Here is an 18,423-nt window from a genome sequence, read left to right on the forward strand (position 1 = left end):
ACTTGTCACCCTCTTCTTCTCACTTCTACCCTCTCTCTCCAGGCAAACCCACAGGCACCTCTCGCTAGCCAAAGTTCACTCTCCCATCACACTCCTTTCTCAGTCATGTGTTCTCCTGGCGTTAGGATCCTTGGAAGTGGGGAAGAGAAAGAAGTTCCCCCTTAGAGCAGTGGGTGGTTCTACTTGTTCCATGTTTTTTTCCACTTTGTAAGTAACGATGTGGTGAGTATATGGCGTCACAGTGGGTTTAGTAATTCTGCTTATTAACATGACTTTCTTTTGATTTCTTCCTACCCTATCTACTAGAATCCTCCAGCAAGGTAGTTGCCTGAGTGCTCGCCTTGAATCTGGACTGATTTTTGACAGCTTCTATCAATGGATTACAGTGGGAAGGATGTTGTACCTGTTCCAGTCCCAGCCTCTAAGAGAAATGACAATCTTCTAAGTTGGGCCCTTGGAGCCCTGAGCCATCATGTAAGAAGTCCAATAACCTGCTGGAGAGACCTATGCGGAGGCCATGTGACGACATGAAAAGGAAGAGGGGCCCAGATGAGCTCAGCCCTCTTTGCCACAGCACCAGACATGCAAGGGAAGCCAACTTGGGGCCACCAGCCCAGCTCAGCCCCCATGTGAACACTAGCATGTGACCCCAGCTGTCAACAGGTAAGGCTGAAGAAATCACCCAGCCCAGCCTGAATTCCTGACCACAAACTCATGAGCTTTCATGAAATGGTTGCTGTTTTAAGTTGTTGTTGAAATCATGGGTTAGTTTGTCATGTAGCCATAGATAACCTGAACAATGTCCCTTTACGTTTTACATAAATTGCTACATGGTCACATTTTCGAATCATTTTTCATCATTTTCCCTTTTAGCTACACATAAGCGTCCAGGTACTTTTCTTCCAAATGATAAGCAGCTTGTGTATTTCCCCAAGAATCTCATATGCAAAACACATACCTTCTGAGATCTTAAACAGTTTTAAGCCATATGGTGAATTCCCCATACACAATTCAACAAAATAAATGATGAAAATAGCATGAGCTCAATTTCAGAAGTCAATGGAATGGTGATAGTATTTACAAAGCATGGTCTCCCTAAGTGATAGTAATAAAAAAAAAATACACTGTGATACACTTGCAGTGGGTGATATAAAATCTTATCTGCAAACAATAATACCTTGGATAGTTAGTGCATTGCTTCTAGAAGGACATCTTGTAAAAGGTTTGGGGATTTTATTATTGCTGTTTTGTATCTGATTTCCTAGATCACTAGGAAAGAGGGTTTCACATGATTTTCAGATAAATAATCTGTATGTCTGTAGGTGATATACCAATTTTTTTTAAATAATTCATAATTTGTTAATGACTCAGGACCACCCATATAGTCATTATGATTTCTGAGTTGTCTCTTTCTAGTCTTTCTGTGCTCCTCTCTTGCTGAAGAGAAGCTAGCTGTAACTTCCTTTGTCTGTGAATGAATCTGCAAAATTTCCTTCATCTGTTCTAACTTGCAGTTTATACTCTGTCATCCACTAAATTAAAACAGACAATTATGTTTATTAGAATGCTTCTAAATTAAGAGTAAATAGTCAGTGTAGGAGGAAGGTCTTTCCATAATGAAACGCTTGTGTTTTGGTGAATTTTTGCAGAGATAGAGATTTTGGTTGCTACAAGGCCTCTTTTGTTCACCTTCTAGATATTGGCCTAGGATTTAAATATGGAGGTACTGGTGAGAAAACTCCAATGTTATAGTTATCATTATAGTCATGATTTATTTTATATTTTTACTCTTAGTTGTGGTAGTAAAACACCATAGGGGAACATGAGCATTATTTTGGCAATAGGTGAGAAATAGTTACATTACCCTGTATCATTGAATATTTTAGGACACCTATAGGTCAAAATACATTGGGATTAAGGAGATTTAATACTACATATTAATTACAGATTAATAAACAACTCTTTATAATTCAAGACCTACGATTTTATTTTTTAATATCTGTGGATTGGGAATAGCTGCATAACTCCTTCCCACTTCAATTTTAGTATGAGTTGTGAGCAATGCATACAGCAACCCCCCCCCCCCCCCCCCCCCCCCCGCCCCATGCACGTACACACATACAACCACCCACATAAACTTGTTTTGTTCATGGAATCGGTTTTAAATAACCGAAAAGATATTGGAATGCAATCTTCCAAAACAGTAAAAGCAATGTAAATCCAGTTGAATAAAAACCTATACCTGAGCATTCCGTTCCCTTCATAGGGCACAGAAGCAAATGTGCAGCCAAATTAACCTGCCATTAAGGACACAGTCTAGTTTTCAGATAATCAAAAGACTCTCCTCTATAAGCACCCAGTCTGTTAAACTCATTATTTAAATGAACTTGGGAAATGATGACACACACCTTTCTGTCCCTCCTCATCTGAATTTGGAGGGGCAAAGGAAGTGGAATGCATACTTAATTGAGGCAGTAAATACTAGGCTGTAGCAGATTGTTTTACTGTTAAATAAAGTAATGGGTTTTTAATGGCTGCTGTCCAAAATTACACTGGAGAAAAATGGTTTATTAGTAATAATAATAGCTGGCACTTTTATCTTCAAAGCACTTTACAAATATTAGCTCATTAATCCTCCAACTGCCACTGGGAGGCAGCGGTAAATGTTTCTATCCTCAGTTTACAGCTGGTGAAGCAGGAAAACAGAAGGTAGGAAGCAAGTTTTCAAAAGGAGGTTTTATGTGTGGAGGTCAATTTCCAATTCAAACAACTGATATCAATTTTTATACATAATTGGATGGCATTCACACTGATGACTGCCAGCCCTTTTTTGAGGGGATAGTGGTTAAGGTCAAATCCAATTTATTTGAACTTGACTCACAGAAGCATAGATGAGTTGCACCTGAATTGCTCAATGCTGGTCCTTTAGCATTATTTCAAGCAAATCAGTTGTGTTCAAAATCTATTCAGCCCAAATCAATTACATGCAGAAGCTTGTATGCATAGAAAGAGCGGTCTGTTGAGACCCTTTGAAATCTAACTCCACCGAGAATTGCTAGAGGTTACAATGGGGTCAAGGTCAAATTTAAACACCTTTATTTGGGCTTTCTGTTTTCATCCATTCACTCAGATCTCCTGTACGGTTAATAGTATATGTCTCAAATTAGTAAACAATAACAAATAACCCAAAGCAGTCTATTACTAATTCTGGTGTAGTCTATACATGTTAAAATTGTTATTTTTGTTTTGTTGCTTACCATTGTGGGCAGTGTGTCCAATTTCTTGCCATTGTATAATGCTTTAAGCAATCTAAGCTAACGAATGAATTCTCCGCTGTGTCAGCAGATGCATTTTACAGAACAAGTTTAGAAAGTCTCTGAATTTATAACACAAAAATAAACGTCTTTCTCGAGAAGCCAAGTGCTGTACTCTAGACAAGCAGGCATGGCTCAAACAAAAGACTTACAGCAAATCTAGTCCATATAGTCCAAGGAAATGGGATCTGCAGTCTAGCCAAAGCAGAAAGCAAACATATCTTTGCCACTGTTACGCAAAAAAAGTCTTTTGGAGTCACTCAGCATTTGAGAATGCTATTTCTATTTCGCACATTACAGAAAACCTAACATTTGCTGCTAAATACCCCAAACCAGAAAACCAAATATCTCTCAAAAATTCCAAATATACTGACCATGCCTGGAATAGAGTTAATTTTGTTTCCTCCAAAGCCTTATCGTAAGTGACAGCTGCTAATAAAGATAGTGCCATCATTATGATGGGTGTCATTTTCAACAACAGTCAGGCTGGGATATGGTATCTGCCATTACTAACTTTTTCTATCCTAATCTGGAGTGGCAGATACTCACACCTTTGTGGAAATGCCAACCATGGAATATAATTGGTTACATATAACACCCAGATGTGAGGGAAATCCATGCATATTGATATTGTAGAGCATCAGAAACATTTCTGCCAAGAAATAAGAAATGGTAATGAGGGCAAGCAAAAGCTTTGGGGAGGGTGAAGGTTGATTTTTACATATACTGGTGCCCAGGGCCTGTTATAGGAAGAGTCAGACATCAAAGGCTTTTATGGCATGATTTTGGATAGAACACAAATGTCCTCCTCTCTCAATATATCTCCCGCATGGAAGCCCCTCACAATGAATCCTTTGCATTAAGGATTTTAAATCCTCTTTTTCAATGCCATTGTTCCTTGGATAATATGCATTATTATGTAATACCTTAGGAGGAATCCTTTATGTCTCTTTTTCCACCTGTTTACCTGAGATAATGAGACACAGAACAGGTAGATCTGTATGGACAACAGGGATGCGTGCTAGCCCTTGGTGAAGACCATAATCAGAGAATCCTGCTCATCAAGGGGGCACTGATGAACATTGCATGAGAAATCTGAGAGAGAAGAGAAAAGGTGTGCAATGGACTGAATGTTTGTGTCTCCTTCAAAATTCCTACGTTGAAACTCTACTCCTAATGTGATGTTATTTGGAGTTGTAGCCTTTGGGAAGTAACTAGGTCATGAGGGTAGAGCCCTCATGAACGGGATTAGTGCCTTTATAAAATGAAGCCCAGAGAGCTCTCTCGTGCTCTTTCTGCTATTCTTGTTGTGACCATACAATGAGAACTTAGCAGTCTACATTCTGGAAGAAGACTCTCACAAGAACTGAACTGGCACCCTGACCTCAGACTTCCAGTCTCTAGAACTATGAGAAATTTCTGTTGTTTATAAGCCACTGAGTCTATGGTACTTTGTTACAGCAGCCCAAACTAAGACATGGTGCTGAAGGAGTATGGTGGACTCAAAGGCAGCACAGCACAGCAGTTCAGGGCTTGCGGCTGGGAATCAAATACTTGAGTTTGAACTCTGGCTCTGCCACTTCCAAGCCGTACTGTGTGACTTTGGCCACAGACCCCCCTATGTCTGTGTCACCCAGCTTTAAATGGGTATTAGAATAGTAGTACTTTCCTCAAGTCACTGATGCAAAGATTACAAAATACATCATAAACATTCACTAAGAGGCAGCTTTTTAAGCATCTGCCTGGCACAACCTTAGTCGCGTCTATAGCACAAAGGGGTTATTCAACAAAAGCTTTTTTAATGATTGGTCACTGTTAATGTCTCACACAACCTACAATCAATCAATCATCATAGAATTAAGGAAGCTGTAGAAAATCTAATCTCCCGATCTTTGGGCAGGGCTACATTCAACCTTGGACATATAACCAGTGAAGTTTTCGATATTTTCCCTAGACTCATTACATCCCTCAGTTTATTTGCTTAATAAATTAAACTAAAATAAAAACTCTGAATTTGCTTTAAAAAAAGATTCACCAACAGTGAATCTTTCAAATAAAGAACACTAAAAGCAGTAAAGTAGACTATGAACTGCATTATGAATAAGTATATCTGAGCTTTAATTTTGGTTTTACCACTGCCTAGCCAGCTATTTGATCTTGCTTCAGTTTTTTCCTCTAAAAAATGGGCTAACGACTGTCTCTGTTTGCTCACCATGTTACTGTAAAAAGTCAAATAAGATGATACAGGAAAGCTCTCTAAAATGCTTAAGCACCCAAATAATGCAAAACATTATGGTTTTTTAAACAGAAATCTTCAAGAGTAATCTTCTGAATCAATGGAAATGCAATATCGAGTGTCGTAGTCTCAGAAAAGGTCAATATTTATCTTCACCTTGAACCTTTGTACATGAGATGTTATTTCCTTCGAACACATCAATATATAAGACATCCCATAATAAGCTGATACTCTGTCACTTTACATTTTTTAGCTAAGGTCTTCAATGCAATAACAAACTGAATTCACAATCAACTCTAATAGGATCAAATGATCAAAAATTGCCACATTCTTCTTACACACTTACCTTCTATTACACTGGGGGAAACATTCCTTAGCCCCGGAAAACACAAATTCCTCACGTCAGGATGCTACGAATGCATCCCTGATCTATTTCTCCATCCTCTTCGCCCTGCTACCGCTATGTCATCTACAGATCCAATTGTCCAGGTTACAGTGACTTTAGGCTGCCAGATTGCTATTGGAGGGTCTCTCCATTACCTAGGCATCTACCTGCAATCCCTAGCATTAGAATCGCCACTTTCAGCAAAAGCTTTTGTTAGACAGAAACCTCTGCTAAAAATACAAAATTGTTACCATAGAAGCCATAATATGCCTTTTGCATTAGTCTCTCTGCTGCATCAGCTCTCATCTTGGAAAGCAGCAATAATGCAAGGGAACGGACAAATCTATTTTGAAGTTTGGAGGCTGCAACTGAAATCCACCTCCGGGAAGGAACATGCCCACCTGGGGCAATGAAGCAGGGCAGAGAAAGAAATGACAAAGGAAAATGGGAGAAGATGGCCCCGAACGGAAATTTAATGATTCTCCATTTTGCCCCTTTGGTAATTTGAGCTTTGTCCTTTCCCATTACCCACATTCCATAAATTTGAAGCTTTCAAGGTGTGCTGGATATTCTTCATTAAGAATTACCATTATAACACCAGATTCAGATCCATTCTCCACTTTCCTCTGTCCTGCTCTGTGCAGAGGCAACTGACCTCTGCAGAACACTTGGACCAGGCTCCCTTGCTCTCTGACTCCTGGGTGGTTCGACCATTCTGAGGAAGGAGCAGCAGATCTCAGGACAGGGGGAAAGCAGTGTCCTGTGACTTTCCTATGTTTGTTGGCTATGTTCCTATGTTTAGTGGCTATGTTTCTACCAAAAGCTACAGGTCCTGTCTGGTAGCCCTTCCTCAGAGCTCTCTTCTCCTTCCTGTAACCACCTTCTATTGTCACATTGGACAAGGGACAGCAACAGCTCCGGGACTGCTTCAGCAGCTCTTGTCGGTTTCCCGCAGCCCTGTCCAAAAAGATGTGGCCCCTTCTTTAAACTCCCTTCCATTGCCCCTTTGAGTATGACCTATATATAAGAAAAAATCAAAGTGAAAGCAAGAGGAGGTCAGGTTTTACCCAGAGAACACACAAAACTTTGGGTCCTTTAAGACTGCCAAGAGGACACGTACCCGGTCCCAGCCTATGGTATTCTCTGCCACTGGGCATTCAGGTCCAATAGTGCAGGAACATCAAGTTTTTCAAGATAAGTCAGAAATACAAATTTTTACGTGACATCTCCAGTTTTTAAACACTGGCTGAAATATTTCTTAAATATTCCTTAGGCCAAAGAAAACACATATGTAGGCTGGGTTCGGTCTAATTGACACTGGTTTGTATCCTAAATAGACTATGGTTCCTCTTCTTTAGAAAAAATAAATGCTTTTCCTTTTTCCAACATATGATTATAACAAGAAAGGTAGAAATTCTCATCTACACAGCTCTTCCTTACACAATTATTTAGTCCCAAAACAATAATTCACCCTCCCTCATTTGAAATCGCAAGGCAAAACACAGGAACATCCACAACTCGAAAGTCACAGGAATTTTAATATCTTAGGGCCTATTCTAAATGTATGAATCTAATCAAATCATTTAATTTCAGCATGGTTCACTCCATTCATCTGCAAAATCAGGATAATGACTGCTTTCCTACCATCTTCACAGAGATATCTGGCTGAAAAATGAAATAATACACAGTAAATGAAAAGCTCATTTGAGCTCTTCAGAGAATAAAGTGCTTGTTTAAACCAAAGGGATTAGTAAGAAAAATCTCAGAGGTTTGCCAAAGCTTTTTTTCTTCTCAAGCCACATTTCATGACACCAGGGTAACTATGAGTCAATGTCTCAGGCCAACAGAATCTTATAGAAGACCTACCCAAATCTAAGGTGCTGGTTCTCAACCCTGGCGGTACCTCAGAATCTCACCACAAGCTTTAAAACATCCACATGCCTGGTCACCATCCCAGGGATTCTGATGACAGTGATCAGGATTGGTACTTTTGAAAAGCTCTCCAGGTGATCCTCATTTCAGCCAAGCCTGAGAACTACTACTCTTAGGATCTTTCAGAGATGTGAAACAGTCACAGCTAGTATATGTGTCTATAACTGATGTAGGTATCAACACTTTTCCATTTGATTGCATCATCAATCACAGTTCACACTTATTCGCATACATGGGGATACACACACATCTCTATCTTTATCCATCCATACACTGAGTATGGAACAGAACAGTAATAACTATTATGGTAAAATGCCAGAACTTATTGAATGCTTAATAAGTTCTACTAAGCTGTCTACAAAGATTGCCCCATATAACACTCACAATAAGGCACACGAGCTGGGTATGGATATCACCCCTCATTTCTATAGAAGAAATCAGTCTTAAAGAGATTAAAATGACTTAGCCAAGGCCACAAGCCAGGACTTAGCAGACTTAGATTCAGAACGCTGGCAACCTAATTATTACAAGCACTGCATTAACCACCACACCAGTTTGTTTCCCACTGTGCCAGACATTGTAAGGATTTACGAGATGAGTAAAAGGAACGTGTGCCCTCAAGAATTTTATGATTGTGATGCATACTAAAATTCATAGGCTGAATAGGAAATGACAAATTGTAGTCCCTGGAGTTAGGGAGAGGTGATTTTAGAAGATAGGCAACGAATGGCTTTGCTGAGCTCCTTTGAAACTACAGGGGAACGAGCTGCACCAAAACATTGGAAGAGAGAATATAAGACCACCCGGAGAAGAAACCCTGGTCAAAGAATAGAGTGTATTTGTATATTTGCCAAATTCAATACATTTATTATTCTTATCATCATCTGCCAGCATCATTTGGATTGGATGTTTATGCCTCCCTAAATTTACCAAATTGTCACTTTAACCAGCATACCATGATTTTTGAAGAATTCATCTTAGTTCGAACTCTATTCCTGATTCTTACTGAAAAATAGTGAATAAATACACACACACACACGCTCCTAATCATTTCACTTCCAAAGAGATAAACAAGCTGTAATCTTTTGGTAGGAACAAACTAATGTGAAAATGAAATTAACATTTTTTACAGAAAATAAAAAAATTGAAAACAGAATATGCTGTCTCTTTGTATTTTTATTATCTAAACACAATGGGAAGGTAAGCAGGATCATTTTTTATCCACAATACATAAAATCTCAATTAGTTATGGTCTATTTGTGCACTGACTAAAAACATTCGTTAACAAAACAGAATTTTCTAGTTTACTGGATAAATATACCAGAAGAAATTGCAGAATAATGTTAGGTTGCCAAGCAACCACAGCTCTACTCCCACTTGTTTGTGATCAATCCAACTCATTCATCAAGCTTCTTATCCCAGTGCTAGAGAATTCCAACCAATTTGTTTCTTGGGAAAATTATAGTGACTTTCGGTAACACAATAACACTTTTATTCTCGGAAGATAAACTTGGATGTTCTCTTTATCAAAGGGATGTGTTAATTCATTATTCTCTACATGGTGCTAATGAGAAAGCTATAATTAACTAACTACACCATTGCAAAACACATAAAATAAACTGCAGTAATTAGTAATGTTTAAGGTGGTAACCAGCCTCCAAAATTAGAAAAATACAGAATCTTTCCTCCAATAGAGATAAAGAGAAAGGAGAAAGCACCATATCTAATTAAATTGAGAATTGTTTCCATCCCCCCTTAAAAAGGGTGAGAAGCATGTGATCGCCAAAATGTGAGAGACGTCACTTTAATAGCAGAGAAAATGGCTCAATGCCAATTCTACTTGTAGGTAGACATAAAATGCTGGGGAATAATGTACTCTTTTCTTTGAAAGAACGCTTAGCACAATATTTTTTTCAGGAATGAAGAGAAGGAATATTATGCTTTCACTCATTAGCTGTGTTAACTTAGCATATTGTATGTAAATCACCATAATAATTGCATTCTCTTCAGACTGAATTAGTTAGTTAGAATGAAGCTGTAATCAAAATGTTCATAATTGAAAATATAGTATTCTCAGTCTCGATTTGAAAAAATAACAAGGAGCACTGATTGAATCAGATAATACAGCACATCATTGCAAACAGCCTTACTATAGAGACAAGTGGGTCCTCAAGATTATACCTTTACATGTCAGTTAGCTCCCCAAATTCAGACTCAACACTCCCGATCTGTCACGGTTTCCTTCTGTCACCCTTTGTCTTTGGCCTACCTTAAGCTTTCCATGTGCATCACTGCTTAGATTTTTAGGGAAAATACAAAATAGTGAAAAGCTAAATTTTCATTTCTAAAATACATTAGACTCTGTGGCACTGTTGGCTGTCATAAATCAAAGGGCAAAATAATTTCCAATAAATGAAACAGTTAATGCCAATGCTCCTGGGAGACAATATGTAAATGATTACAGGAATTTCAGGCAAGCTGTCACGCTAATTCCTCAAGGTACCTTTTAAAGATGACATATTCACTGTGAAGAACGGGGTGCTGTCATGCAAAAGTCAAACTTGAAGCAATACTCTGCTATCTGAATTGATACTCACAGGGCTTCCTGATGCTCATTCCTTCAAATCTGATGCCATTAGCCCCTCTATTACTTAATTTTCCTTTATGAGATAAAGACTAGTAGAATCTGAAATCAGTCTTCATCATTACTCTTATTTAATTCTCCATAAAAATGAATCAGCCTAATTATTGCAACAAAGCAATGCTGGCTCAAACAGCGTTCTATCCTCAAAGATTTCAGAAGTAACACTACAAAATCAAGCTTCTGTCCAGCCAATATTTTCCTAGATGAGGTCTATTTTGTAAAAATTATAAGGAGCTTTGTGATGGTGACATGTGTCTGGTTGTACTTGCTTCAGATCCACCAAGACACGCCTATATTTTAATAAGCAAATGAGTTTTTAAATTTTTATTGAAAACCAGTTCATTTAATGGGTAAATTAAAGGTAACAAATATATTATATGCAATATCAAATCCTATCAGACCTGCAGTTAGTTCCATGGGGTGTATAGTTTGCTTATGACCAGGTAAATTGGAGTATCTGTATAACCACGAGGCAGCAATAGACATCTACAGCCTTTTCTTTAAAAAGGAAAGGACCCATAAGTATATTTGCAACAGAGAACAACCTGGAAAGCATATATTAATCATCATAGTCCTGCACTCATTCAGTGGAGTGGATACAAACATGCCCCCAAAGAGATTTCTAATGACCTGCCATAGCCAGTACTCACACCTGCCCAGAAAGAACTTTTTGTCTCCATTTATTCATGGACAATATTCAGGAGCTTGCAAGGAATGATTATGCACTATGCTCTGCCATTACTGGAGGTAAATCCATGGCAGCACTTAAGGCCATGAAATGGAAAGGTGGTTTACACGCTAGATTCTAGAATCAAATTAAATTATGAAAGCCATAGAGTGGTCTACCACAAAGAGACTGAAAAGACAAATCCAACTGCAACATCAGCACGTGAAAGAGGAAACACAAAGCCTTACATACAAAGTCATAGAATAAACTCTTCTTTTTCCTGTCACTAAAAGTTTCTTCAAATAGCTTTCTAAGCTTCTCTCTTCATCAATATACTGACAAGCCAACTTGACCAGGAGTTGGTCAGTTTGTATCTTCCAATCTGCTGCAATCCACAGTTCTGTAGGAGTTGGACTGGCCAGTAATACTAATATTAATTGATATTTTCTAAAATTAGAAAAAACTATTTTGTCTTCAATAAGGATGCAGAGAATGAAGAACCCACCATATCTAATTAATCCGAGGATTAATTCATAACAGTAACACCATCAGCAACTATAACTTTTGAATGTTTATTACGCATCAGACAAGGGGCTAAACTGTCTATTTGGATTATCTCATTCCAGTCGTGCAACGACTCAATAAGGGTAGTGACATTATCCCTATTCTTTAAAAGGGGGAGCTGGGAACTGAGGCACGGAGTAGTTAAATGGCTCGTCCAAAATCACACATCACAGAGATGGTGGAGCTGGAATTCCATCCCACGTGGGCACCCAGAAAGACTCTGCCTTGAGCGGGTCCAGGTGGCTCACTAGTTGCCCACCTCCGCGCGCACGCGCAATCCCCCCAGCCCCCCGCCACTCCCGCCCGGGGCGTTCCAGCGAGCGCGCAGTAGCGCACGCGCGTGCCCGGGTGGCCACCGGCCGGCTTGGGGGCTTCTCCATGGCTTCCGCGGGCGGGGCTGAGGCCGGCGACCCTCGCTGAGCGCTGAGCCGGCGGCTCCGTCCGCGCTGCGCCGCCCTGCTGTGCAACTACAAACCTGCCCTCGGCCACTTGCCTCCCACCGCTTCCCCTGCCCGCCCTCCCGGTTGACAGCCCGGCCACCACCCCGCGCTCGCCCCAGGGCGCGGCTCCGGGCGTGGGTACCTGGGCGGCGCGGCGGCGGCTTCTCCGACCCCTGGTTTTTTGCAGGAATTCCTCAGCCCTGCCCCTGACTGAGAAAGTGCGGCTCGCCGCGAGCAAGAGGAGTGGGAAAGAAGGGGGTGGCTTTCCCCAGCCTCCCGGCTCCAATCCCTGCTCTCCAAATTAATCACTTTCTCCCTGCTCCCTCCCCACGCACACTCTCACTCAAAAAAAGAGAGAGAGGCACAAAGAGGAAGCAGGGACCATCCGTGACTGGCATCTCTAGCTCCCCCAGCTCGGCTACCAGGGAGCCATGGCAACCAGGACCCTGGCCTGCCCTCTCGCCCCCACGGCAGTCTGTGGAGGTGGAGCTCCTAACCCTCCCCGTTTACTCGCCCCCTCAACCCACCAGTCCACAGATCCCCCATATGAAGCTGGCTGCGTGCACGGAACCCCATTGGGATCCGGAATCCTCTCCTGAGAGTGGGAGCAAGATAGGGATGGGGGGAGAGGGGAAGGAACTGAGCCCTACGACCCAAGAGTAGGTCTCGAGCAGGGAGGAATGAGGCCAGGACTGACCTCCACCCCAGCTGGACCTCCGACCACCCACTCGAGAGAGGGCTGGAACCTTCAGGAGGGTGTGGAATTCTCCTCAGAGAATAGGGCGGGGTAGGGGTAAGGGAGGTTGTAGGAATGACAGGGTTAACCTACCAGTGACCTGGAGGAGAAAGTGGGAGCTGGAGGATTCGAGGACCGCCTTTACTCCATCCGACTGACCCGGAGCTGTCTGAATCCAGCCTCAGCCACCAGGGGGCGGGGCTGGGAGAGGGGGTGTCTCTTCCAGGGTTAGAGCTGAGGGACCTGCACCACCCCACTTTGGGCAAGAATGGAGCCCTGATTGCGCACCATTTCCTGTCCACAATGGGGTTGATCCCCTCCTCCCAGGAGCAAACCCTTAATCCTCCCTACATCTCGCCCTAAGAGTTGGCTATCGGTGACTTGGCTCTTCCCCCCAGAGCTAGCAAGACAGATGCAAATCGCCCCTACCTCTGAAACACCTGAGTCGCTTCTGATCCGTTCGGTACCTTCCCTGGGGGAAACTTCCCCCTGAGCTGGCTTGGAGCAGGAGGAGGACGTGCAGGGTCCGGCAGCACCGCGCGGATCCAGGGGAGTTTCTTGCCGGCGCTCCGGGCTGATCCGCACGCGAGTCGCTGGGAGGAGAACCGGCCGCGCCCTGCCCGCCGCTGGCACCGGCCGCGAGGACGCAGGACCTGTTCTGGCTTGCGCTCGGCTCCACGCCCTCCTGGCAGAGGCTGGCTCGCGCCTCTCCTCTCTTCCTCGGTTCTGCTCCGCCACCCCTCACCCACGCCGCTTGTTTTCCCTCCCTTTGCACACTCCCATGGGACAGGGAGAGTTACAGGCGGAAGACTTTTATTTCATGGTAAAAAACAAGGGACGAAGCCAAAACTTTGCTGGTCGTTTTCAGCATTTATGTTCAAAAGAGGTGGAATCGCTACCCCTTTTATCTGCAAAAGAGAGATTTTAAAGACACCCCTCCCCCTCCTGATGATTCCATTCTGTACATATTCCAGACACGAGTCGCCAGTCTGGTTTCCCCCATTACGGCACGTTGGAGGGATGTGATGCCATGGACCTATTAAAAATATTCTTTTTGCTTTCCTTCCTCATTTAGAGGCACGGTGGGGCTTGCTATTTAATTTACAAAAGATGCTTCTACTATAAGCTGCCAAATTATTATATACATAAATTTCAGCACCTTCCACTGTTACCATTTTTAAAAATTTTGTCTAAATGCTTATGGTCTATAATTTTACCATATTGTTCCCCAACGTTTTTCCTATTTATTTTGTATTAATTCACTATGATAGGATGGAAGAAAACCCTGCATGCTTATTTCCAAGGCAAAGGGCCGTTTCTGATGCCTTATCAGTTCCACACAAAAATGTGAATTTTATTTTAGGATTCCAAAATTAGTATGGGAACGTTACAGGCTTTTGCAGTATAAGTGATTTATATATCCCTTTCTTTTTTTTCCCCATCATGATCTTATTTTGCAAAATTTTCACACAATGCCACTTAAAAAAATTCTGTTGCAGTTAAGTCCTCTTTGATGGTAAGAGAATCATTGACTTCTAGTTTTTACTCCACTAAGGCAGTGAGGTTGACCGTACAGTCTGGTTTTGTTCTCATCTAGTGCGTGGAACAATGAGGACATTTAGAGCTATGAGCTACCCTCAGAGCTGGATGCCCCTGTAGTGAGTGGCAAGAAGGAAAGCAACTCAGGCTTCTGCTTCAGAAGCAGCTGAATAAAATATTTTGAAAATGAATAAGTGGACTTTTAAATTTTAATAATTGCTAACCTTGCAGCCCCGATTCTGTCAGTTCATGTGTGGGCACAGTTCTTACTGAGTGCGTTGCAAATTGCAAATGCAAGTGAGGACAGGGTTTGTCCTGAGTTTAAATTGTACTGCTAGAGTAATTTCTTTGCCTTAGGCATCATTATTCACATGGTGTGTTTTCTAAAGTAGAAACAAAGATGGAATATTGAATAAAATTCCAACAGGGAAAATACTGTGCCAGTAGGAAAACATGTCCAAGGTCAAGGAGACACAAAGCCAAGTTGGTCTCAGTTTACCACCTTCTGGGCAAACATCCCCTGAGCAAAGACACAAAACTCCATCCTGGCTAGACCAACGGAGTCCTCTTAAACATCTATCTCTCCTTTTCTCTAGGATTTATTTGCTTGACGTTAAGATCATTATTAAAATATATAATTATTGAACATCTACTATTTATCAGTCACTCTAGATACTAGGGTACAGTGGAAAACTCAATATACAAAGCCAGTTGCTTCTTTTTAAATCAAATATCCAAAAACATGTTAGAGAATACGAAGGCACATTACCTGAAACAAAAGATGAAGGGTCAGTTGTTAAATATGGATTTTTCTTGAAAGGGAAATAACGTATTTCTGAGCCTCTAACACTTCATATAAATGAGGAAATAACAGCCCAATAGTGAGCTCATAGCTTACTAGGGACAGCCATTAAGTCAGCACGAAAGAAGTACCCTTTACCCCAGGCAACTAATTTTGAGAAAGAAGTGAGGGAGAGAGGAAAAAGGTAGATAAGGAAAGAAAGGGGGTTGGGGGGGCGTGGCACAAATGATTAACCAAGAAAGAAGAAAGGAAAACAGTATTTGAGAGAAAGATAGGAAGTATTTTAGCCAACTAAAGGACATCTTTTTAAAGGAATGCAAAAAAGATGATTTAAATTTCCATATCCAAAAAACACCTCATAGCTATTATCTCCAAGGATAGGTTCAGATTTTTAGTAAATACATTATCAAGGGCAGGCAACAAATCTAGGCTTTCCTGGCCCAAGGAAGCTACAGCTCTGCTGCCTCAGCTTCCAGGAAGGAGGGAACCCGAGACCAGAAGGCAGCCTTCAGCCAGAGTGGATGTTTGCTGAAGATACCTTCTGCGGCTGCTCAGAAACCCGCTCTTGGCCCTCGTTCTCTGTCTGACACTCTGTTCAGGCCCATTTCCCGTTCCACAAACAACTCTCATCTATCAGGCATCACGCAGTTGCACATGGGTGCTGGAGAAAGACTAGATTCTTATGAGTCACGTGAAAATTGGATTGCATTAGCTTTGAAAGATGTGAATTTATCTCTCACAATTGAGGAAGGTCATGTAAAATAAAAATGCAACTATCAAACCACAAATGAAGGGAAGAAAGGGGTTCCTTCATGAATAGAAGCAGAAGGTGAGAGAGATAGGCCAGTCATCTGGAAAAAAGAGAAAAGGTATTAAAAGCTGGGGTATTTTTCAGCTTTAACTCCTGATTTCCTGCCCACCCCCAGCCTGAACCATCATTTGGTATTATTCCCAGAGCTGGGGCCATTGGAGGAGTATTGCCTTTTGGCAAAGCTGAGCAGCTAGTGATATGGCATCATTCCTAGAAAAATTGTTTAGCAGAAGAGCTGTAGTTTGGGAAATGGCATTTCAGTCTAGCAGTTCTGAATAGTCACACATCGACAGAGTTTTTCTGGCCAACTGCTGTAATAAAGGAAAGCAGGATGTTCCGCTGAGGGATAGGCCCTCAAAGCAAGCTTGGAAGTGCAAAGCGGCCACCTTCAGCTTAGATATTAAGAAAGCTAAAGAAGACCATATTAACTCTGTGGAGTTAAACTGACAGAATCGATACTCCTTTAACTTGTCCTTTAATACAAGAACAAAAGGACATGCATCAAAAATCAAAGGGCAATAATTCTGGACCAATAAAAAGGTAAAATCTTGTATTTCATGCCGTGGATCATTAATACATGTGATTCTGCCTTAGGAAGTCATGGAACTAGATACTTTCACTGGATTTGAAAAAGTCTAGGTAATTTTATGGCCATTAATAATATTATGCTTATGTGGCTGAGATAATACTAAGTGTTACCAAATCTCATGCTTTAAGGCATCTGTTGATTACTTGTGGAGATCCTAAAGATTTCCCGTCCACCTATAGAAATGCCCAACTGCCTATTGTGGCTAGCTTACTCTCCTATTGGTGGTTTGCTCCAAAGTTCTGAGCAGCCAAGTCATCTCTCAAAGACCTGAGGACTGGTTTACAGTATGAATTCATATTTGTTGGGAAAAGTCCTGGTGGTTTTGGAGGATGGAAATTTCATCTTAACCTCTCTATTTCCGACGTAATACAAAATCTTTTCAATCTGGAAGGGACTTCATATAACATATTCTCCTATAGCTTCTTTTTTTTTTTTTTTTTTTAAAGATTTTATTTTTTCCTTTTTCTCCCCAAAGCCCCCCGGTACATAGTTGTGTATTCTTCGTTGTGGGTTCTTCTAGTTGTGGCATGTGGGACGCTGCCTCAGCGTGGTCTGATGAGCAGTGCCATGTCCGCGCCCAGGATTCGAACTAACGAAACACTGGGCCGCCTGCAGCGGAGCGCGCGAACTTAACCACTCGGCCACGGGGCCAGCCCCCCTATAGCTTCTTTTTATACTTGAGGAAGGAAAGGTTTAGAAATTTTCTCAAGGTTGCACAACTGGTTAGTGGCCTAGAATACATTGAAAATCTCCTAATTCTTAATGGTGCATCATTTTAAAATATGACAGGCCAATGCCATCTTGGAAGATAATTTGATTTATTCCAGTTCTGCTACAGCAAACAGTAATGCTGAATAGTGAGGTGGTGAGTGATACCAGAAGAATAAGGGCTGAACTTTAGAGACAAATAGACAAAATGAAGGTCTTAGTGTACCCTTTTCTTCTGTTTTGTCCAACTGATTTTGGAAATAGGTTTTCCCAATCTCAGTATAAAGGAAACATGTTAAGAGAAAAAGGAGAGGCCTAGTGGGTTTCCTCAATATAAGAGCTTGTGGCAGGCTAGTGATTGCTCCCTCCCTCCCTGTGCTCCCACCAGTCTGTTCTTTTTTTTTGTTCCTGAATGCCTACCTGAAAACTATATTTCCCTGTCTCCCTTGTGACCGAGTTTGGCCCCAAGGCTAGGTTCTCACCAAAGGGACATGAGGAGAAATGCTGTTGGCAACTTCCAGGTCATCTATTTAAAGATAATCTAGAGTCACTCCCGTTTTTGCTCATAACTAGCCCACAGTGGCGAAAGCTTCATGTTGAGGATAACAAAAGAAGCCCCATCAGCCTGAGGCCCTGGATGACTCTATGGATCAGAGCTCATTAACTACCGTGAAGAACTGAACTCTTTTCTTTGAATTGATGTTTTTTGGGTCTCTCTATTATAGTTGTTTAACCTTTCCCCTAATTAATACAACCATAATCCCTAACATCAAAACATTTCAGAATTGTCAAGAAAAATAAAAGTGCCAGCTACAATGGATACCTGTTGTTCTTTTGTTTGCCCAGCATTTATCTACATACATACAGCTCAGCCAATCCTAGTGAATAACATCTCCTATGTTTATGTGACTAAGTTGAGGCTAATTCTAATGCTCCCTATCTATCTTCTGGTCCAGGTATGTGACACAGGCATGACTAATCAATATTTTCCTTCTCTCTGTCTATGGTGATCAGAGCAATGAAAGGCATCAGACTCAAAAGGAGCCAATGAGAGAC

General features: G+C 41.4%; 1 protein-coding gene across 5 annotated transcripts in view; it reads right to left on the reverse strand.

Annotated features, from left to right (window-relative positions):
- Nucleotides 1–13,519, reverse strand: part of CHL1 (cell adhesion molecule L1 like) — a 214,199-nt gene extending 200,680 nt beyond the window's left edge. For 4 of the 5 annotated variants that reach the window (XM_046668608.1, XM_046668627.1, XM_046668592.1 and 1 more), the window contains exon 1: nucleotides 13,348–13,519. The gene's annotated coding sequence lies outside the window, so the exon portion shown is untranslated. Of the gene's footprint in view, nucleotides 1–13,011; nucleotides 13,082–13,347 lie in introns of those variants that run through there. The other variant, XM_046668602.1, reaches the window with a different exon arrangement.
- Between the last annotated feature and the right edge of the window lie 4,904 nt (nucleotides 13,520–18,423).

This window comes from Equus quagga, chromosome 1 (assembly GCF_021613505.1).
Source record: "Equus quagga isolate Etosha38 chromosome 1, UCLA_HA_Equagga_1.0, whole genome shotgun sequence".
NCBI classification, from domain to species: Eukaryota; Metazoa; Chordata; class Mammalia; order Perissodactyla; family Equidae; genus Equus; species Equus quagga.